The 23,690-nt window shown below is 44.4% G+C and overlaps 1 long non-coding RNA gene across 1 annotated transcript; it reads left to right on the top strand.

Moving 5' to 3' along the window:
* Window positions 1-21,245: 21,245 nt before the first annotated feature.
* LOC142740451 (uncharacterized) lies at window positions 21,246-22,783 on the top strand. Its single transcript, XR_012880685.1, has 3 exons — window positions 21,246-21,306; window positions 21,753-21,884; window positions 22,717-22,783. It is a non-coding gene; the product is annotated as an uncharacterized LOC142740451 (long non-coding RNA).
* Window positions 22,784-23,690: the final 907 nt, after the last annotated feature.

Consider the following 23,690-nt stretch of genomic DNA (forward strand, 5'->3'; position numbering starts at 1 on the left):
GCAACTCTAGGTGGGATGATGCCAAACATCAAAACCTCTTCCAAATTATCTATTCCTGTGACCATCATCTCGGGAGAGACATCACACTTCTCCTCTGCCTATTTTGACTCCAGGGCAGCTGCAGATTTCATCCAGCAGGATTTAGAAGACCGACTACATCTACCCACAGTTCTTCTGGAGAGATCCCTTGCTGTTGCTTCTGTAAATGGACTACCATTGCCCGATCCTATTGTGGCTATCATGAAACCACTTACGTTACAAATCGGAGTCCTTCACTCAGAACAGATCAACTTCCTCGTCCTGCCTAAAGCCATCAACCCGGTTCTGCTGGGTCTGCCTTGGCTTCGTCTACACGCCCAGGTCCTTCACTGGAGTTCTGGAGAGGTCCCCCAATGGGGGCCAAGATGCCTTAGCCGCTGCCTGCAACAGGTCCGCCCTGTTTTGCCTCCACTGCCTCAGTCACTCTCCGATCTACCATCTCATTAAGCCAGTTTTGAGGACATCTTCAGTAAGAGCAGGTAGATAAAAACAGTGGGAACCTGGTGGGATCCACTGTAAAAAAGAGACACCATCCAGGCGCAATACTTTTTTGAGAAAAAATATATATATAATTAATTGTCTAAAACAATAGATCATAATAAAACATACATAAAAAAGAGAGATAGAGGGTCTCTTGAGGTACAACGCGTTTAGTGTAAACAGAACCACTTTATCAAGTAAACATGAGACCATAAAGTTTTTTCCAGAGAACCCCTTTAATGACCACCGTGAAAAGGCGTATTGTCATTAAGGGGTTAAATTCGCAGTGTTGGACGGTCATCTCCAGTTTACTGTTGTATCATTATTATACCGAAATTTATATTATATAATATAATATAATAATATATTGCAAATTCACTGAAGTAGTCGTGCGTCGTGGTTGGCGCCATCCCGGTTGTGTCATATAGATGGGTATATATTGAGGCATGTTATTTCATATGCTGTACTCTTTTGAACATGTGTTGCACCTATCCTAGGACCATCACTACTTGTATTTAGCTTCTTGTCCATGTCCCTGTCCATACTGCAGTATTGTAAAGACAATTTATATTATATATGGTATATATATCCTTATTTCATATATATTGCTTAGCACTATACACTTTATAAATAAGATGTATCCGTATTGTTATGGGCATGTGTTCACCCTGTGTATTTCACTCTGGAGATGTTGCTATATCTATTGTGTGACACTTTTTATTCATTTGTCCTCTATATTTAATAAAGTTTTTTGATACTTTTCAAAAGCATCACTATTTGTGCTTGGTGCCATTATTGTTTAGGTCAGGTTTGCCCCCTGCCGCTAGGGGCTGTGGGGTAACACAGCAGGAGGCGTGTGCAGATGCCTGAGGGACTCAGTGGTGTGCCTGCTGAACATGGTGGGCGGTTCCCTGGTGAAGGGTGCGGGTCCATCCCAGGTTTTCGCGTGGGCGGTCCTGTAAAACATTTTCCCTTGTTAACCCTCTTCCGGTGAGTTATGAGGCGGTTGCGGTCTCAGTCCAGACTGAGACACCTAATTAGGTAAACAGGGATAACTTGGCTGTGTATGTCTGCTTCGAGGGATCGGTGCCCATCTTAAGCAGGAGGTCAGGAAACAAATAGGGAAGGATGAGTATGTGGAGATGTTCTCCCTCCTCCCCTTGGAGAAGTTCTATCTGGATCAGGGGAAGAGGGGCTGGAGCATAAAAGAAGGAGGAGGAGAAAAGGCGTTATCTCCTGATTCCGCAAATGTTTACCAATTGGTTAATATGGTGAACGTTTTCATTTGTGATTCTAGCTAGAGTGATTTGCGAAAAGACCCCGGAGCACTGCTCGGCCCTTTTATGTTTTATGGATTCTATTGGGGAAGCATATAGGGTGTATAAGGGCCTGGTATGGCTCCGTTATGATAAAGAAGTCACAGTACAGCTGACACTAAGCTTTATGCAGAACATAGTGGAATGTCAAAAACAGCAAAAAAAATCAAGAGAATCAAAAGAAATTTAATAAAACAACACCAGTCCCAAGTGAATATAATTCGTAATGTTGTAGGGGGGTAAGGGAATGATAATGCTGGGAACTCTCTCTGTTATACTCTACTTAAACCCTATACACACACAAGAAACAGAGTATAGAGCCAAGTATATATGAAAAGAATAACAAATTTTATTAAATACATATAAAAACATACATGTTAAAAAGGTACATGAGTGGAGAGACTCTATATGATATGAACACAGGTAAGTAGGAAAACCAAGTGTATGGTGTGTTTAAAGTCCTTATATTAAGGACATATGAATAGGGCAGTGTGCTATCGTATATAACGTTAGTTGTTTGAGTGTGAGCTGTTTTGTTAAGGACAGAAGTGTCCAAAGGGTGTTTTCTAGAGTAAAATACTCCCAACATTAATAACTCAGATAGCCTTACCCATAATAGTAGTCCTGGTAGCCTGGATACCTGTGTGTAGAACAATAAGATATCATTTTGTTATCAAAATTTCTTATTTTCGAAGGAAACTAAATACCCCATTTTGTTGCCCAATTTGTCCTTGGTGCGGCAATACCCCATTTGTGGTGATAAACTGCCGTTTGGGCCCATGGGAGGGCTCAGAAGGAAAGGACCACCATTTGGCCTACTGGAGTTTTTCTGGTGCTAAGTCATGTATGCAGAAGCCCCTGAGGTACCAGTACAGTTGAAACCACTGAGAAGTGACCCCATTTTAAAAACTACACCCCTTAAGACATTCATCTAGAGGTGTAGTGAGCCTTTTGACCCCACAGGTACTGTGTAAAAGATAATGCGCAGCAGATGGGGCAGAGTGAGATTTGCAATTTTATATATATATATATATATATATGGCATGTCCGTGCCCGATATAGTGTGCCCAGCATGTGCCACTGGAGATATACACACCATAAGATGTAATGTGGGTTCTCCCGGGTATGGCAATACCCTACATGTGGCTGTTATTAGCTGCCTAGGCACACTGCAGGGCTCAGAAGGGAAAGATGAGGGGCATAAGCTGTGCGGAGTGTATCAGGGTAAATTAAAAATTAAGGGATGTATGATAAATTCGAAAACAATCTTTCATACAGAGCCCTGGTTTTTCGGGACACGTGTCGCATTCGTATATTGTTTACCTCCTTATCCCCCTCTTTGAGCAGACTCTGCACCTCTTTTGACTTTTTCCCTTCTTGCCAGTTTGGGGAACTTCTCCTGGAAAGTGTTGCCCTGGTACGATGCGTGTAGCCTCGCTTCCGGAAGTACTGGATGCTCCCTATTCTTGGTCCTAAAGATTAGGTTCTTGATAGTCACCTCTTGAAATTCCAGGAAAGTTCCCCTCTGGCCTGCACATCGACGTAGCACATACGCATTGTACAATGCCATCTGTATGATGTGCACTGCCAGCTTCTTATACCACACCCTCGATTTCCGCATGGCGCTGTAGGGCTTCAGGACTTGATCTGACAAGTCAACCCCTCCCATGTACCTATTGTAGTCCAGGTTGCAGTCTGGTTTGGGGGTCTCTATACTGGTACCTCGTACAGGCAGGGCCGCCATCAGGGGGGTATTAGGGCTACTACTGTAGGGGGCCCGGCCAAACTTAATTGAAAGGGGGGCCCGGCAACTGCCGCGACTTGCCTTTGGTAGAAAAAAACAGGCCCCTGTAATGGGGCCTGTTTTTTTCACCAAAACAATGTCGGGAGCTGCAGGCCCCCCCCTCTCGTGAAACACCGCCGTGAGCTGCGGGCCCCCCTCTCATCACCGCCGTGAAACACCGCCCGCTTGAGCGCGTACGACCCCAAGCGCGCGCACACGCGCGAACGACCAGGCGCGCCGCCGAGAGGGAGGCGGTGCGCCCGCAACACAAGATCTAGTGGGAATGACAGCCACACTGGACAGCGGCGCAGTCTACTTACCTGCTGGCCCGCCTCCGACTCGTCCGCCTCCGACTCCGCCTCCTCTTCCTCCTCGTCCGACTCCGCCTCCTCGTTCGACTCCGCCTCCTCCTTCTCCAGAGCGTGGCTGCGTAAGGAGAGGGGGAGGAGTCTAGTAGTTGCGCGGCGGCAGTTCTACGATCCCCGCCATTTTCTGGAGCCTGGAGCCTGAAGGTGAAGGACGACATCTGGACCGAAGACATCGCCTGAAGAGGACTGGAGTGGGAGCAGCTCTTCTGACACGGTGAGTAAAGTGTCTCAAAGTGCTGTTTATGTATGGCCCTGTTCACAAAGAGAATTTTGCAGGCCGAAAAAATCTGCCTCAAAATTCCTTAAAGAATTTTGAGGCAGATTTTGACCTGCCCACACTATCTTGCCGCGTTTTTTGCTGCGTTTTTTGCCCGCTGCGATTGAGGACAGCAGACAAAAAACGCAGCGAAAAATGCATTTTCTGCCTCCCATTTATTTCGATGGGAGGTCAGAGGCGGAACCGCGGCAAGAAAGGACGTGCTGCTTTTTCTTTTTTCCTCGAATGGCTCCCATTGATTTCAGATTAAATCAATGGGAGGCGGTTTTGGAAGTTGTTTGGTGCTGATTCTGACGCAGTGTCCGAGTCAATATCAAGGCCCAAAAACTCTGTGAACTGGGCCTTGTTGTTAGGGCTTATTCAGACGAACATGTAATACATCCGTGCAACGCGCGTGATTTTCACGCGCCTCGCACGGACCTATGTTACTCAATGGGGTCGTGCAGACTGTCAGTGATTTTCACGCAGCGTGTGTCCGTGTGTCCGCTGCGTAAAACTCACGACATGTCCTATATTTGTGCATTGTTGGCGCATCACGCACCCATTGAAGTCAATGGGTGGGTGAAAATCACGCCCAGCGCTTCCGCAGCAGTATAAACTATGAATGAAAACAGAAAAGCACCACGTGCTACAAACATACAAACAGAGTGTCATAATGATGGCGGCTGCGCGAAACTCACGCAGCCACGCATCATACGCTGCTGCCACACGGAGCGGTTATGGACCTTTTGCATGCGCAAAACGCCACGTTTTTGCGCACACAAAAAGCACACGCTTGTGTGAATCCGGCCTTAGGGTAGGAACACACTAGATATGAACACTGCGGATTTTATGCAACACATTTTATTGTGGAAAATCCGCAGCGTATTACAGTCGCAGCAGAGTGGATGAGATTTGAACAAATCTCATCCACACGCTGCAAAAAAAATGGACCTGCAGTGTGGCTTTTGGCTTTTTAAGCCGCAGCATGTCAATTTATGCTGCAGAATCGCCGCTCCTCTGTTGCGGAAATGCTGCGGTTCTGCCACAAAAATCACACATGAGAAAAAAAAAAGGTACTTTTTCACATTTATAAAAAAGTTTAGACTTGCCCCGGCCGTAGTCCTGGTGACGCGATCCTCTATTCTTAGCGCAGCCCCGCCTCCTGTCATGACGTTTCATCCCATTTGACTGCTGCAGTGGTCACATGGTCTACAGCGTCATCCCAGGAGGCGGGGCTACGTTCAGAAGAGAGAGATGCGTCACCAGGACTACGGCCGGGGCAAGTCTAAACTTTTTTTTCCCTGCAGGATTCCCGCAGCGGACGCGCCTCACGAAACCTGCGCCACTATTTGGTGCGGTTTTGCTGGCAGAATTCCCTGCGGCTACCGGGGCGGATAAGCTGTGTAGTTTTACTCAGCATATCCGCCTAGTGTGTTCCTTATGATGTCACTCCTGGAGCTGCTGCTGGTCTCTAAATAGGCAATTGGTCCAGTAGAATTTGGAATAATTTTTTTCGTGAACCAGCTTAAAAAAACACAAAACTTTTGTGTTAGGGCCTGTTCACATCACCGTTCGCTTCCGCTCCGGGGTTCCGTCTGAGGTTTCTGTCGGGTGAACCCCGCAACGGAAAGTGAAAGTGACAGCACAGCTTCCGTTTCAGTCACCATTGATCTCAATGGTGACGGAAACATCGCTAATGGTTTCCGTTCGTCACCATTCCGGCTGGTTTTCGGACGGAATCAATAGCGTAGTCGACTGCGCTAATGGTGACGGAAACGGAAGCTGTCACTTTCACTTTCCGTTGCGGGGTTCACCCAACGGAAACCTCAGACGGAACCCCGGAACGGAAGCGAACGGTGATGTGAACAGGCCCTAACACAAAAGTTTTGTATTTTTTTAAGCTGGTTCACAAAAAAAAATAATTCCAAATTCTACTGGACCAACTGCCTATTTAGAGACCGGCAGCAGCTCCAGGAGCGACATCATAAGGGACACACTAGGCGGATATGCTGAGTAAAACTCCACAGCTTATCCGCCCCGGTAGCCGCAGGGAATTCCGCCAGCAAAACCGCACCAAATAGTGGCGCAGGTTTCGTGAGGCATGTCCGCTGCGGGAATCCTGCAGGAAAAAAAAAGTTTAGACTTGCCACGGCCGTAGTCCTGGTGACGCGTCTCTCTCTTCTGAACGTAGCCCCGCCTCCTGGGATGACGCTGTAGACCATGTGACTGCTGCAGCAGTCACATGGGATGAAACGTCATGACAGGAGGCCGAGCTGCGCTAAGAATAGAGGATCGCGTCACCAGGACTACGGCTGGGGCAAGTCTAAACTTTTTTATAAATTTGAAAAAGTGCCTTTTTTTTTTTTCTCATGTGTGCTTTTTGCGGCAGAACCGCAGCATTTCCGCAACAGAGGAGCGGCGATTCCACAGAATACATTGACACGCTGCGGCTTAAAAAGCCACACTGCAGGTCCATTTTTTTTGCAGCGTGTGAATGAGATTTGTTCACATCTCATCCCCTCTGCTGCGACTGTGATACGCTGCGGATTTTCCACAATAAAATGTGTTGCATAAAATCCGCAGTGTTCATGCCTAGCGTGTTCCTACCCTAAGGCCGGATTCACACTAGCGTGTGCTTTTTGTGTGCGCAAAAACGTGGCGTTTTGCGCATGCAAAAGGTCCATAACAGCTCCGTGTGGCAGCAGCGTATGATGCGCGGCTGCGTGATTTTCGCGCAGCCGCCATTATTATGACACTCTGTTTGCATGTTTGTAGCACATGGTGCTTTTCTGTTTTCATTCATAGTTTATACGGCTGCGGAAGTGCTGGGCGTGATTTTCACGCACCCATTGACTTCAATGGGTGCGTGATGCGCGAACAATGCACAAATATCAGACATGTCGTGAGTTTTACGCAGCGGACACACGGACACACGCTGCATGAAAATCACTGACAGTCTGAACGGCCCCATAGAGTAACTTAGGTCCGTGCGAGGCGCGTGAAAATCACGCGCGTTGCACGGATGTATTACACGTTCGTCTGAATAAGCCCTAACAATAAGGCCCAGTTCACAGAGTTTTTGAGCCTTGATATTGACTCGGACACTGCGTCAGAATCAGCACCAAAAAACTTCCAAAACCGCCTCCCATTGATTTAATCTGGAATCAATGGGAGCCAGTCGCGGAAAAAAGAAAAAGCAGCACGTCCTTTCTTGCCGCAGTTCTGCCTCTGACCTCCCATCGAAATCAATGGGAGGCAGAAAATACATTTTTCGCTGCGTTTTTTGTCTGCTGTCCTCTATCGCCGCGGGCAAAAAACGCGGCAAGATAGTGTGGGCAGGTCAAAATCTGCCTCAAAATTCGGTGCGTGGTTCCAGGCGGTCGCGGGTGCGCATGCGTGGGAGTTTGCGGATGCGCGCAAGCGGTCGTACGGGCGGCAGTGTTTGACGGCCCCCATGACGACCCCCATGCTACCCAGGGCCGCCATCAGGGGGGGTATTATGGGTACTGATGTGAGAGGCCCGGCCAAACCTAATTGAAAGGGGGGCCCGCAGCTCACGACATTCTTTTGGTGAAAAAAACGGCCCCATTGCAGGGGCCTGTTTTTTTTCTAACAAAGGCAAGTCGCGGAAGTTGCCGGGCCCCCCTTTCAATTAGGTTTGGCCGGGCCTCTCACATCAGTACCCATAATACCCCCCCTGATGGCGGCCCTGGGTACCATGATATAGTGCTGGACGGAGTACCGTTAACAGGCGGTGCCACGGTAGGGGGGCCCAGAAAATTTAGCTGTAGGGGGCCCTGAAATTCCTGATGGCGGCCCTGCGTACAGGTACATGGGTACTGGTGTGGCCATGTATTGTTGTTAATACAAGGACATCTCTCTTGTCCTTGTACTTGACACACAATATGTTGCTGCTAGATTGTGCCCTGCTCTCACCCCTTCTGAGTGTTTGCCCAAGCAGAGTCTTAGGGAGGCCTCTCAGATTTTTTCTAGCAGTGCCGCATGCCGCAGGACTTCTGGAAGCGAGGCACTTGAAGAGTGGGACGCTGGTATAAAAATTATCCAAGTAGAGGTGGTAACCCTGGTCCAGCAGTGGGTGCACCAAATCCCACACAATTTTTGCGTTAATTCCCAGTAAGGGGGGGCATTCTGGGGGCTGAATACTGCTGTCCTTCCCTTCATACATCCTAAATTTCTAGGTATACCCTGATGCACTCTCGCACAGCTTATACATCTTTACGCCATACCTTGCCCTCTTACTCGGCAGGTACTGGCGGAATTGAAGCCTCCCTTTAAAATGTACCAGGGACTCATCAATAGAAATACACTTCTCGGGGGTGTATGCTTGGGCAAACCGAGCACTGAAATGGTCTAATAGGGGTCTCAGTTTGTACAAACGGTCAAAACTGGGGTCATCTCGGGGTGGGCACTGCTCATTATCCTTATAATTTAAGAAGCAAAATATTGCCTCATAATGCATCCTGGACATGGCCATACGGTACATTGGGGGTATGGTATAAGATGTCCATGCTCCAGTAGGTCCTAATGGATGGCTTTTTCAGAAGCCCCATGTTCAAGTGAAGTCCCCAGAACTTGCCCAACTCTGCTACATCTACAGGGGTCCACCTGTAGGATTGGGCATAAAATGATGTAGGGTTCTTAGTAATATACTGTTGGACATATAAATTTGTCTGGGAGACCATAAGATCTATAAAGTCATCAGTGAAGAAGAACTTGAAAAAGCCCATTTCACTGAGCCCTGCCGTATTAAACTCTGGGATTTTGGGCTCATAAATGTCTGGTGTGGGGGTCCAAATGGGGGCTTGAACTGCGGCGGGGTCATTTCGCTCGGGGGCTTCAACTGCACTTGTGGTCAAGGGGCATCTCCTAGGAGGTTCCTCTTCTTCATCACTGGATGAGGAGGTGGATAAATAAAAGAGTCTCACCATCCGACGACTCTGTGTCGGAGGCAAGAAATGAATATGCCTCATCGGCACTAAATGTCCGTTGGGACATGTTTGATTGCTTTCCTAACTAGGAGCAATAGGCTGCTACCTAAACCAGCTCAAAAAATTGGTGTTTTTATAGAACGAGTGGGCTTCCCTGAGACTAAACCTAACAAGGGCGAGGGTTCCTAACACTAAACCTAACTAGATTTTATTTGAACTTCCCTGAGACTAAATCTAACTACGGCGACTATTCTCTGACACTAAACCTAACTAGATTATTCTGAGCTTCCCTAACACTAAACCTAACTACGGTGACGGGTGCCTGACACTAAACCTATCTAGATTATTCCGAGCTTCCCTGACGCTAAACCTAACTACTGTGATGGACCCCTAACGCTAGATCTAACTATGGTGATGGATTCCTGACGCTATACCTAACTATGCTTTTTGACGGTTCCCTGACACTAACTAACACTAATACTAAACAAACTAGATAAATTGTCTAAATTAACAGGTTTTTTCGTTTTGTTTTTTTTTATATATTTTTTTATTTTATATGTTTTATAAAGAAAAAAATAATCCCCAGGGACCAAGAAATTGGTCTTGAAGACTAAGAAGTGGTCAGTAATAGGAGATCACTGACCAAAAATGTGGGGGGAACACAAGGAGGAAGGGTAAAGGACTGGGTAGTGGATTGGGGAGGTGGGAAGCAGAAAAAAGTTGTCTTTTTTTCACTTTTGTTCACTCTTTTTCTTCTCTCCCTCTACTCACAACCGCTCTGAACGCCTCGCTATCTCCATCTCAGGGCGGGTGCGGCAGGATGTGATGTTAGGGAGAGGAAGTGAAGAGACCGATCGCCACTATTGGACAGTTACTCACTGACTGACCAATAGTGGCGATTGTGGAGGCGGGACCATCGCAATAGGTCCCGGCGTATTGAGCTGTGATAGCCTGCTGTCGGAAACAGCAGCTGTCACAGCTCGTGCACGCGCCGGTGGAAAATGGCGATGCATTTTCCCTGCGACATAATATTCCGTCGCTGAGCGCGAACGGGGCGGTCAGCGCGACGGAATATTACGTTGCTGAGCTCGAAAGGGTTAACTACATTGAATACACAGTGTCAAGAAACTTTAATTTCACTTTTTCAATGGTTTTCAGTGACTTAAGTGATTAATTATCACGCTGCAGCAAGTTATCAGAGTCAGGATAAGGATTGCTATATCTGTACACGACTCCAAACAAAGAAACAAGAAGTTCATCTGCTCACCAGGCCGTCCATGTGTCCAATAAACTCTCGGTGGGCGGATAATTGTCCAGTAACTTTATCCATTAAAATGGAGACGATCCAGAACTTAGCCTACATTCACACGACAGTGAAGAAAAATGGCCATTAAAAACTGATCAACTGCTAGCGCGCTGAACAAGATGGACGTGTGAAAGGAGAGCTCTCCCGGTGACTGAGGACAAATACCAGATTATACCGACTTAGCAGAATAGATCTCACCCTGATTCATCTGACACTTACGGTGAGGACATCAGGAGTGATAAGAGGTAAAAATCAGACGGCTGGAGAAGCTGGCGTGGTAACACGAGACCAGCCACAGGCCTGCGATAAGAGTAGCCGACACGAGGAGAACTCTCCTGCTAGCAACCCTCTCCCCCAGATCTCTCCCCCTCCGGATAGCACATCGGAGAGTGTTACCGGAGAATACCGGAACAAGGAGACAGATTACTACTGCCAGGCAGTGGGAATGAAAGCCTGCTGCATTGCTCTCACACAGCAGCACTTGAGGTGGGAAGGAGACGGCGTTATCATCGCCAGTACGACGCCATTACGACGCCATTACGCCGCCATTACACCGCTACTGCAACAACTTAAGATATCAGCATAAGTTGGACGGAAGGAGATCTCTGCTGAGCCGTGAGTAAACAGACTTGGTGGGGTTTACCTACTCACTCACTACTATACCTATATATCACAAGACTGTAACCCTGCGACGGAGGCCTGTTGGTACTGTTAGACCAGGACCTCAATTAGCAACACAGGCGCACACAGGAGTGAACGGGTGAGAGAGGCTACAAAGCAGCAGTGATTGACACAAGCGGGACTGTGTATACACCTGGGTATATGGGCATAGCTCAAATTTTTCTTGAGGACTACTCAAGCCTCTAATACGAACACTGATATAAAACACCTATTAGGGTCATAGGCCCAATTTTTTCCCAAATTGGAACTATTTATATAATGGAACCAGTCTGAGAAGTGAAACTAGGAGAGGAGAAACTGGTGGACAAGCACAAGACGTATACTTTGAGTCTTACCAAACATAGCGTTCAAAAATGGTCAGAGGACATAAAATGGATAGCTGGGACACCCCCAAACAGAAGAAAAAAGGACAGACAGATATGGATAAATTCCTACATAAAAAATCTCCTACATCGAAAAAAGATGGCCGCAAAAGTGAGCAAGTGCCCTCCCAACAAGTAGATCAGTTAGAATCTTCAGATGAGAGTTCAGATGAGGAAGCTCCAAGAGGTGCTGGTTCAATAAATATATCCACAGCGGCAATGCAAAAGATAATTGAAAACGCTTTGAAACCGGTTCTGAAAGAACTTGTAGACTTCAAGCAAGAGGTGCGACAAATGCACAAGAGGGTCGAAGTACTAGAGGAAACCCAAAGCAAATTGATAACGCACAGTGCAGCAACAACTACCGCAATGGAGAACTGCCAAATTCATTTTAATAGTATTCTCTCCTATGTAGAGGATCAAGATAATAGGGGGCGGAGAAACAACTTGCGAATAAAAGGTATTCCAGAGACGGTCATGCCAACTGAAATCCCGTCGACAGTAAGCAAAATGTTACAAGTGTTAATACCAGACGACCAAGGCGGCACTCTAGTAGTAGAAAGAGCGCACAGGGCGCTGAGGCCAAAGCCAAAGGATGGAGACCCTCCAAGAGATGTTATCTGCCGACTTTTAAACTCATCACACAGAGATAAAATTCTCCGAGCAGCCAGAGAAGCTCATACGTTAATGTACAATGGCTATAATTACACAATATTTCAAGACATCTCTCCAGTTACTATGAACAAAAGACGACAACTAAAACCGTTGACGGAAGCTTTAAGAGCCAAAGGTAGCCAGTACAGATGGTTATTTCCTTTTGGGATCGCCTTCAGAATAAATGGGGCTATGAAAACCATAAGATGTCCGGATGACTTAACACCTTTATACAATGAGCTTGGCATGGACTCGCAACGACCGTTGTCCTGGCTTCAAATCGTGGATGTCGCATCGCTTCCGAGACCCCCGATCCCTACCATCACTGCATCAGGAATAACGGCGCGGGGACATAACAGTAGGAAGAGACTTTCCACCCAAACAGAAGTTGACACAGAGAAGACTCCTTGAAGAGATACTCGTATCCTTACCTGGAATGCGTGTTTTCGAAATGTTTCTAAAATATTACGCAGGAATGTTTAATGTTTAATTTTTAAATTTGAGTTAGACGCGAGGAGTTACGCCATATATGGTCAATATCTGCACTTTTGAAGGTTTTGTGTATTTAGCTCAGTTTATTCTATGTTCTCCTCTCCTGGTTCATCACGTATTGTGAAATACCTATTTAAGTAATCCACTGTACTTGTATAGGATATTGTTATTGATCTTGTACAACACATTGCTAAACTTACACCAAATATGTCCGACATACACGTAACAACATGGAATGTAAAAGGGATGAATTCACCAACAAAGCGATCTAGACTTTTCCAGATCCTGAGATCTCAGAACACAGACGTGGCGATGTTGCAAGAAACGCACTTGACAAAGAGGAAAATGCCCCAGCTATCCACAACATACTTCAACAAGTGGTTTCATTCACAACACCCTGATTTAAAAAAATGTGGTGTATCAATAGCTATCAAAAAATCAGTGCCCTTTACATATATATCACAGCTTTCTGATGCAGAAGGGAGATTCCTCTTTGTTAAAGGCTTGATTGCGAATACACCAATCACGTTTGCGAACATTTATGCGCCAAACACTCAACAAGTCAAATGGTTGGTAACCACTTTGAAACAACTGAAGCTGTTCCAACATGGGATATGTATTTTAGGAGGTGATTTAAATGTCACTCTAGAGCCATTGCTAGATTCGTCCAAAGGTAGCTCACAGCAATCGTATAGGAGTCTTAGATTGCTACAAAAAACACTAGCAGACCTACAATTGAGAGACACATGGAGGTCGTTTCACCCAACGGTTAAAGACTATACACACTTTTCTGCGCCCCATCAGTCCTATCAACGGCTGGACTATATATTTGTTCAAGCCCCACAGCTCACTAAGGTGTCCGCAATAACAATTAAACAAATTGTAGTATCAGATCATGCCCCGGTGGTTATGGGCTTTAAGGTAATGTCTCTACCCAAATCGTCAAATGTCTGGAGATTAAATGAAACACTACTGAGGTCCTCGGTACACACACAGAGGATTTCAGATAGCCTTAGTCACTATTTTAAAGAAAATATAAATGAAGATATATCACTGGCTAACACATGGGAGGCACACAAGACAGTAATTAGGGGTGAGTTCATTTCTATTGGCTCTCGTGCTAAAAAGATTCATATGCAGGAAATAGATGAGACTATGAGGAAAATTTTAGAGTTAGAAGGACAACATAAATTATCCTTGGCAGCAAAGACCCAAAGAGAGTTAGTTACACAACGAGAACACCTCAAGCAGATACTTAACTTAAGAGCCTCCAAAGCATATTTAAACTCCAAACATGCAGTGTACCTTCACGGGAATAGGGGGTCAAAACTCATGGCCCTAATGGCTAAAAAACGACAGGACCAAGCCTATATTAGAACAATCAAGACAGAAAATGGGAAAATACACACAACAGAAAATATTGCACAACAATTTAAAACCTACTAAGAGGCTTTATATGGGATAAGAGCACAGGAATCCGGGGAACAATTTGCACAGCGAAGCGAAGAAATAGATAATTTTTTGGAGAATATAAATCTTCCTAGGCTAGACGACACTCAGAGAGAAGTGTTGTCTCGACCCTTCTCTCCCACGGAAGTAGAAGAGGCCTTGAAAGGTATGCCTCTGGGGAAGAGCCCGGGACCTGATGGGCTCCCAGCGGTATACTACAAAACCTTTCAAGAATTGCTTTTGCCACATATGGTTTCGACATATAACTCAATGTCTGAGGGTAGTGGGTTTACCTGTCAGACTTTAGAGGCACACATCTCTATAATCCCCAAAGCTGAAAAAGACCCGGCTCTTTGTAGTAGTTACAGACCGATATCATTACTAAATGTAGATATAAAAATGTATGCTAAAATCATCGCGAATAGACTGAGGTTGCTGATACCGAATTTGGTCAATATGGAGCAAGTGGGGTTTGTAGCGGGGAGGGAGGGAAGAGACAACACACTGAGAGTACTACATCTGATACAGCTGGCTCGTAGACGTAAAATTCCCTTGGCACTGTTATCTACCGACGCCGAAAAGGCATTTGACCGCGTAGATTGTACTTTTATGGTCAAAACACTTCACAAATTTGGCTTACCGGAACTCATGATTAAGCAAATTATGGCCTTATACGCCTGTCCTTCAGCAAAGGTTAGAGTGAATGGTATCCTATCCCCCCTTTTCGGATTATGAATGGAACGAGACAGGGTTGTCCGCTATCGCCTCTTTTATTTGTCTTAGCTATTGAAAAGATGATTCAACAAGTTCGTCAATGCAAACAGATTCAAGGGGTGGAGATTGGGGGCAGAGTACACCTGACGGCATCCTTCGCTGATGATCTCTTGATATTAACCTCAAACCCACAAATCTCATTCCCCATACTGGCCGACATGTTTGTCAAATTTGAAGGAATCTCTAACTTTAAAATTAACCCAGATAAGTCGGTTGCATTGAACATCACGTGCTCTGAAGAGGTGGTAGCGGAGACCCAGCTTTCGTCCCCATTTAAATGGTCATTAAACTCGATTAAGTATTTGGGCATACAGATTGCACCTTCCCCGGACTCATGGTTTTCAATGAACTATAAACCCTTGATCTCACAAATTGAGAGTATACTGACGAATTGGAAATTACCATATATATCCTGGCTAGGCAGATGTAACCTAATAAAAATGTTGATAATTCCCAAAATAACCTACCTGATACAGACAATGCCAATTTACCTACCACAAAAATACTTTCATAACATTAACAAGAAACTGCTAAGATACATATGGGGCGGAAGGGGACATCGGCTGGCGTTCAAAACCTTGATTAGACCAAAAGCACTAGAGGGAATAAATTTCACAGACCTCCAAACCTTCTACCAAGCTACTCAGATGAACAGAATACTAGACTGGTATGGGGTAACACGACACAAACTATATGTATATATAGAAGAAGAGGTGAGTGGTAGGCCTTTAACTCAGAGGTTATTACGGTCAGTGTTGCCTGGCATGAATGATACAACCACTAATATCCTCACAAAAGCGGTATTAGCTGTATGGAAAAAGTTGTCACTAGAAGAAGATGTTTGTCACACTCCTACATTACTGACAACACTAGGTGATCTATTAGGGCTTAAAGAGAAGAGGGAAGGGGCTCATATCTGCATGGGATCAGAATTGAGAGAAGTGGCCTTAGGAAACATTGTACACATGGATAAATTTCCCTCATTAGAGTACATTAGAGGTAAATACCCTCAAATGAGAATACATTATCTGGAGTACTTACAACTGCTCTCAAACTATAAATTTCTGGTAAAACATGGCTTTGTTATCAGACCACTGACATGGTTTGAGTCACTGCTGTCCTCAGCAACACCAATACCGAAATCCCTCTCCTTACTATATAAGAAGCTAGCTTCCATGAAGGGAAAGAGCGATTTACCACATATCTTATCATGGGAGAAAGAGCTGAAGGTTCAATTTACAAAGGCGGAAATACAATATATCTATAAATCCAGCAGCGGGCCCTCTAGATGCATAAACCTACAAGAAACCTCCTATAAATTAGTCACTAGATGGTACAAAACGCCGGAACTATTGCATTGTATAGACCCAACGATATCTCCCCTTTGCTGGAGATATAACCAACAGGTAGGAACATATACGCACATCTGGTGGGAGTGTACAAATATTCAATCCTTTTGGAGAAAAGTACAACAAATTCTGACAATTATTTGCCCCACAGCACAGACTTTAACACTTACCTATTTACTGCTGAACCTTCACTCTGTCAACCCCTCAGGTCATTCACGGGAGAAACTGTGGCCACAATTAGTTTTAGCAGCAAAGGCTTTGATACCGCTAAATTGGAGGAAGACAACCTCCCCATCAATTACCCAATATTAAACAAAATAGCTCAAATGTCGAGACTAGAGGAACTAAGCTATCTGGCCTTAAGAAACGTAGGTAAATACTATAGTATTTGGCAACCTTGGTTGAACTTCCTAAATGACACAAAGGGATATATGGAATGCTTAGAGGAATTAAACAGTGGGTATCTGTAGGTCTCATCGCCATACAAAGTAGTAACGAGATCGAATGATGTGTCTACCAATGGTAAGGAGTCATAACACCAATACAGAGACAATATGTGGATCGGTTGATGGCAAGTTAAGAAGTAGAGAAGTAAAAGAGAAATATTGGATGCAAATTTAAATGGAATAGGGGAATCTTGTATGATGTTGTCACGAAAGGTATTAAAGTGTTATGTAATTAACAATGTAATTATATGTATCTCTAGTACAAATGATTCATCCGAATTGTATTTTATAACATGTATGTTAAAAAATTTGGAAAAAAACAATAAACAAAGTTTGACAAAAAAAAAATAAAAATTGATCAACTGTCAGTTTTTCATGGCCGTTTTGCATCATTCTGTCTGCAAATTTTTATACACTTCCAGTCCGTCTGTCCATTTTTAATGGCCGTTTGACATCCATTTTGCATCCGTTTTTCATGGCCGTTAAAAAAACTGATGAATTTCATTTGTCTGGCTTCTTTTGTCCCAACCCCCTGAAAACACCCAAACAAAGGTCATTGTCATGATTGTTTCACAGCCCCCCTGTAGATGATGCCACACAGCCCCCCTGTAGATGATGGCACACGGACTCCCTGTATATGATGCCACACAGACCCCCTGTAGATGATGAAACACAGACCCCATGTAGATGATGGCACACAGACCCCCTGTAGATGATGGCACACAGACCCCCTGTAGATGATGGCTCACAGCCTCCCTGTAGATGATGTCACACAGCCTCCCTGTAGATGATGTCACACAGCCCCCTTGTAGACGATGGCACACAGCCCCCCTGTAGATGATGGCACACAGCCCCCTGTAGACGATGGCACACAGCCCCAATGTAGATGATGACACAGACACCTCTCCGGAGAAAGCACCACACCCCCCCCCCCTCCCTGTGGTAATCTTCCGGGACACTCTCTGTAAATTCAGGACCGTGCTGAAAAATTTGCTACAGTAGACAACAATGTCCCCTGTACTAGCGCCATGCTACCATAGTAGTGAGCGCAACAATATCCGTAATTTTTGTCCGCCTGAATGCCCTACATACTCACCGATGCATGACCATCTACGTCACGAGTGATCTCTAGTCTCACTGGTTCTGCGAAGGCGACGAGAGGACGTCATCTCGTCACCTTCGCAGAACCCATGAGACTAGAGACCACATCTGTAGAGGACGGCGCTGCAACGGTGAGTATGTGTCATTGCGCCGCCGATTACCAGCAAGGGAGCCAATAGTTCCCTTGGCTCTTGAATCCCCAAATCACAGAACCGTTTTTAACGGCTGTTACATGTATTGACGGCCGTTAAAAATTGATCCATTGACTTCTATGGGGGCCGTCTGGCCGTGAAAGCGGCCAAAAATAGGACATGTTCTATTTTTTGACGGCCAATATTCACGGGTGGTTAAAAAAAGGGCGTGTGAATATACCCATAGAACATCATTGTTCTGAAAGCGGACGTTTTTTACTGTTGTGTGAATGTAGCCTAAAACGAAATTCAATAAAATGTATCCTTTATTAGTTCAGATGTTGCCGTCTTTACCTTGACTTTTAACGCATTAAATAAACAATCCCTTATCTTGACTTTTTCAATGGCTTTTGTTGTGTGATATCACGCTGCAACAAATGATATTTTATTTCACATATAGCGAAAAGTAGTAATCCAAAAATAGGTTTTTAACGTTTCGGTCTATACATTCAACCTTCTTTAGACACGGATATGCGGCGCTTGTGACCTCGGTCGCTGTTGGGTAATGGCGCCATTATTTTTGGATTACTACTTTTCGCTATATGTGAAATCAAATATCACTTATTGCATAATACCTTGGAGTGCTGATTTCCCATTTTTTACATATTGGCGTGGAAGCCTACTCACGCACACTTGAAACACGGAGTGCTGCGGGATCAAGAAAGTATCACGCTGCAACAAGTTATCAGAGTCAAGTTAAAGATGGCTACATCTGTATTACAGTATAAAATCCATCTAGTAACAGATTACACGTTTCATACATTACATGTTCTTAGTCGTAGCCCCTATAACCACACATGTATCTTTCTTCCATGTTTATAAACAGCAGTCCCATGTAACGCCTATATCCAGTGTATGCACAGACAGTCTATCCAGGCAGTAGGAGATAATTAGATGATGTAACAGATACTGCAGCCGCTTATGATGTCACTGATGATGTCATAGACAGTACTAGCCGTTAGGTTCTATGTGCAGCTGGATTACATATTTTTTACAATTTCTGCCAATGACGTCTGGACCGGGACTGTGATTGACTGTGTGATTGACAGGTAAGATGCAGCATTTTATCATTAATTCTACATGTTACTGGACACATGAAATATATACGCTCTAGAATTCTCATATAAGGCCAGATTCACACTGGACATTACTGCAGCAATTTCTAACCACACCAACACCTCACCAAAAATATATGATTGTAGAAGGATTTTTTTCTGGTGATTGTCGGGGGTTGTTTTTTTTTTTTTAGACAAACAGTTCAAGTTCCAGTAAAATGTTTCTATTAATGCAAGTAACAACTGAACATTTTACATTCAGATTTCAATGTTTCATATTTTCTCATTAAAGTTACAACTCAGTACAACAGAGTATGCTCACACAGCCTATTTTCAGCCGTTTTCCTGGCCGTAAACACCCCGAAAAACTGCCGAAAATACGGAGGCTGGACGCCTCCAAACATCTGCCCATTGATTTCAATGGGAAAAACAGTTTTTTTTTTCCGATGGTGCATTTTACGTGGGCGTTTTATAAAGCGGCGCATAAAAAACACCCTGTAAAATGAAGTGCATTTCACTCCTTCGGCCGTTTTTGGAGCCGTTTTTCATTGTCTCAATAGAAAAACAGCTCCAAGAACGTTGGTAAAAACGCCTCAAAAAATGTTTGTGGTTTAAAAAATGGATGAAAATCAGAGGCTGTTTTCCCTTGAAAAGAGCTCTGTATTTTAGAGACGTTTTTTAGTTAAGTGTGTGAACATACCCTTACCATTGTCTGAGAATTGCAGCTGTCAGTAATGTGGAATGTGACTTCTCAGTCGTTTTCAATATGATGTCTAATTTAATTTCATTAAATAGTCTTAAAAAGCTACCGTATATTATCCTAATAAGGCTCAGCAGTAGCCAGGGCCGGCCTTAGGGGTGTGCGACCTGTGCCATTACATAGGGCGCATCCCTCCAGCAGGTGGAACGGGGCGCTGCGCTGGCTCCCTTCCACTGCTTTTGTTTTAGAAGCGGCCGGGCAACTCAGCAGCTGCCTTTCCGCCTGGGTGCTTCTCTCACTGACATCGCGTTTCTAGCAGCGAAAATCGGGATTCCTCTAGGAGATGGGGGCATTGGGGATTGGCATTTGTAAATTGCCCACATTGTGACCCCCCCTAATGTCAGTCATGGACACCTGGACCTGGGTGTGACTGCAACCTCTTCACCCCTATAGTTATGTTCCCTGGGTTTACACTAACATTACAAAATGTTTTCAATGTCTGACTCGTCCTGTGATAGAAAATGAAAGGTGTGAAAGTAAATATATTATTATTCATTCTAGATATGGGGTTATTTTATGTTTATTCCATTATGTATTTTACAGACATTTATGACATCTGAATATGTGGCACCAGTGACAGCCGACATGCTAGGACATACACTGTATATATGTAAGTATTATAGCAAATGACAACCTATAGAAATTCTATAATCTGATGTCATCCAGAATGTTCCTATAGAGACACATGACAAGACTGTGGGAACAAATTCCCCAATGTTGTTCATCCAGGGCCTGTTTTGGGGGTGTGCGACCTGTGCGGTTACACTGGGTGCATCACCTGTCACTAATGAATGGGGCGCCACTGGTCTTGATGTCTGGGGCACCCATTGCTTGAACACTCAATCCCACTCTTCATGTAAAAAAAAGTAAAGGGCACTGCTCAGGATGCAGATACAATTCCTTGATAATGGATTACATTACAGTGTGGCAGACAATACTTGTCTGGCAGTGTTATTTGGGCACTGTATGATTGCAGTATTTGAGTACTATATTCTACGCCATAAAGCTGAATTCAGACGCTGCAGATTTGCTGCGCGGCAAAATTCACAAGTGTTACAGGTGAATAGTTACAGTCTCAAAAACTCATCCACATGTAGCAAAAGTAAACGCTGGGAATTTTGCTGCAGCTTTATATTATTATTATTATAGAAATGCTCCATAAAGAAGATATTATGGTATTAGTAATATATAAGGGACTTGTTATTTATGTCATTTCCTAATCCACATTTGGCTTATGGGGGAGCACACAGCGCACACAGAGTGTCTACATTACCAGTACTGCAGTCTGTGCGCCACCATACAGGTCCGTCCACATGAAGTTGCTGTGTACATGAGCCCTAATGTACATTTCCTTCATTGTTGGGTGGTCTATACTGAGCACACGTCTGTCTGGAGAAATAAAACTACACAATTATTGTTTTTTCCAGAACATCTTAAGATCGGCTGCCTGCTGCCAGGGGGACTCTCTGAAGCAATATTTCATCTATGCAAGGTGCGTCTCTTATTAGTTACTATATGCAGTATCCACCAATACCCTCCACAGTTAGAATGACACTTTTTGTATGTCCTAGGTCAGAATGCCCCTTTTGTATGGCCCCACTGTAATGAAGCCCCCTTTTCTAAGCCCCGACTCAGTCCTTTTATCCCCCATATTAATAGTGCCCCCTTTGCTCCTATAAAATAAAAAATTATACTCACCTAATAGACGACCAACCGGGTCAGACATTTCGCTTCCTCCCTGCGCCGTTATTGTTTGTCCAATTTCAGGGGTGTATGGAGCCCCAGAGCTGTGGGCCACCCCAAATCCCTGGACCCCAGCCGGTCATCCTATTTACCCCTTTGGTAATTTTACACTGGTTGGGGACTGGACTCTGTTCTAGATAGAAATGTTGCCATTGATTGAGATTTGTCCTAATACATTGTCTTTCTTTCTCCTAGAATTAATTCCTCATAAGAGTTAATGATAACCACACGTCCCAGGAGGGCAGATCAAAGATTAAGCAGAGCCCTCCACCTCACATCACATAACGTTCTACATTCAGTCGGATGTATTCAGTAGGAGAGTCCAAGGTCAGTGTATTTTATTAACTGCATCTCTAAATGATCACATAGTGTGTATTACTGGTCAATACTGAAGAGGGCACTACCACCATAGATGGCCTGGGCACCCTCAACTTACACTGCCGATCCGGCATTTAGGGCCCAAACCTATAATATAAAAAAACAGAAAGATACAATCCCTAGTTTATTGACTGGGTGATGTTATTTGGGCACTGTATGATTAAATTATTTGGACACTACATGGTGCATCATAAGGGGGAGGACGTCACAGATACTGCACATGTCACCAATAAACCTAAGGCCGGCCCTGGATGTGACACAATAGCTGCCACGTGACATGCCATCCACACGGACATGACCACTGTGGCCTAGCAACTAAACACAACAGAACCACCAGCGCAGGAGCCACAGGGAATTTAAAAAATGAGTAGGGACAATTTGTTAGTTTTAGCCATATGCGGCTTAGACTAAGGTTTATGAAACTGTCAGAAAACCCCTTTAATAATTATTTTGTCTGTTGAATCCAGAAATCCAATTTACCATTTTCTACTCTCTCTACTCCAGTCCAAAAGACTCCACATAAGACAAATTAGAAGTTTTCCATTAAGGATAAGATTATATAGAAGAATAACAATAAGCTCCTGGTCCCTGATACAAAATCTATACCAGGGTCCTCCAACTATTATGTGCCATTATACTGCTGGTGTTATTTGTGTGGCAGAGGGGCATTGGACTCGCCCTGTGATAGAAAATGAAATGTGTGAAAGTAAATATATTATTATTCATTATAGATATGGGGTTATTTTATGTATGTGCATTAAACCCATTATGTATTTTACAGACATTTATAACATCTGAATATGTGGCACCAGTGACAGCCGACATGCTAGGAGATCCACTGTATATATGTAAGTATTATAGCAAATAACAACCTATAGAAATTCTATAATGTGATGTCATCCAGAATGTTCCTATAGAGACACATGACAAGACTGTGGGAACAATCTCCCTGATGTTTTCAATAGGCTGAACATATATTTGTTGATATGATGAACCATACTAAGCGCACGTCATAATATCTTCACAGTTTATACTTTTTGTTCCAGAATTTCTTGAGATCGGCTGCCTGCTGCCAGGGGGACTCTCTGAAGTAATATTTCATCTATATGCGGTATGTCCATCATTAGTTACTATATACAGTATCCACCAGTAGCTCTGTACATTGAAAAAGTAATGAGCGGGCAAAATGCCAAGAAAGGCGTAGCAGTGGGGAACCTTGGATAGTTGGTAGGAATAGGCATAATGTAAGTTAGTGGTATCTTTGTCCAAAATGCTGGCCACATGGCTCGGTTTGGAACTGAACGTAGGTGTAAGGTAATTGGGTGAGGGAGTGTAGGGGGATTTTAGACAGCTTTGGTCTGCCAAGAACATTTGCGATGTGTCAAGGCCTGGATGCAATAGACAAGGACTTAAGTGAGTTTCATTACACAGTCATAATCTGCAGGCATAGGTGATAATGGATACTGGCAGAATGTTTTTATATTTACAGCACTCAAGCGGAAAGCAATGGAAGGTGCCAGGATATTGTCACGTATAGAGCCCCCACAAGTCATGCAGCACAAGGACCTGGACTTGGGGTGTACTGGATTGTTTGGAGCAAATGGCATCAAGGAAGCAAGGCAGGTATCCTCAATGGTATCATTCTAGCAAAAATTTGAGGGAACATGGCACGATGATGGGCCAAGTGCCAGGATCCTTGCGCAGGGATCCAGGGTCGATGAAGGCAGCAATATCCCAGTAGGGCCTTATAATCTC

This window comes from Rhinoderma darwinii, chromosome 2, assembly GCF_050947455.1.
Source record: "Rhinoderma darwinii isolate aRhiDar2 chromosome 2, aRhiDar2.hap1, whole genome shotgun sequence".
Taxonomy (NCBI): domain Eukaryota; kingdom Metazoa; phylum Chordata; class Amphibia; order Anura; family Rhinodermatidae; genus Rhinoderma; species Rhinoderma darwinii.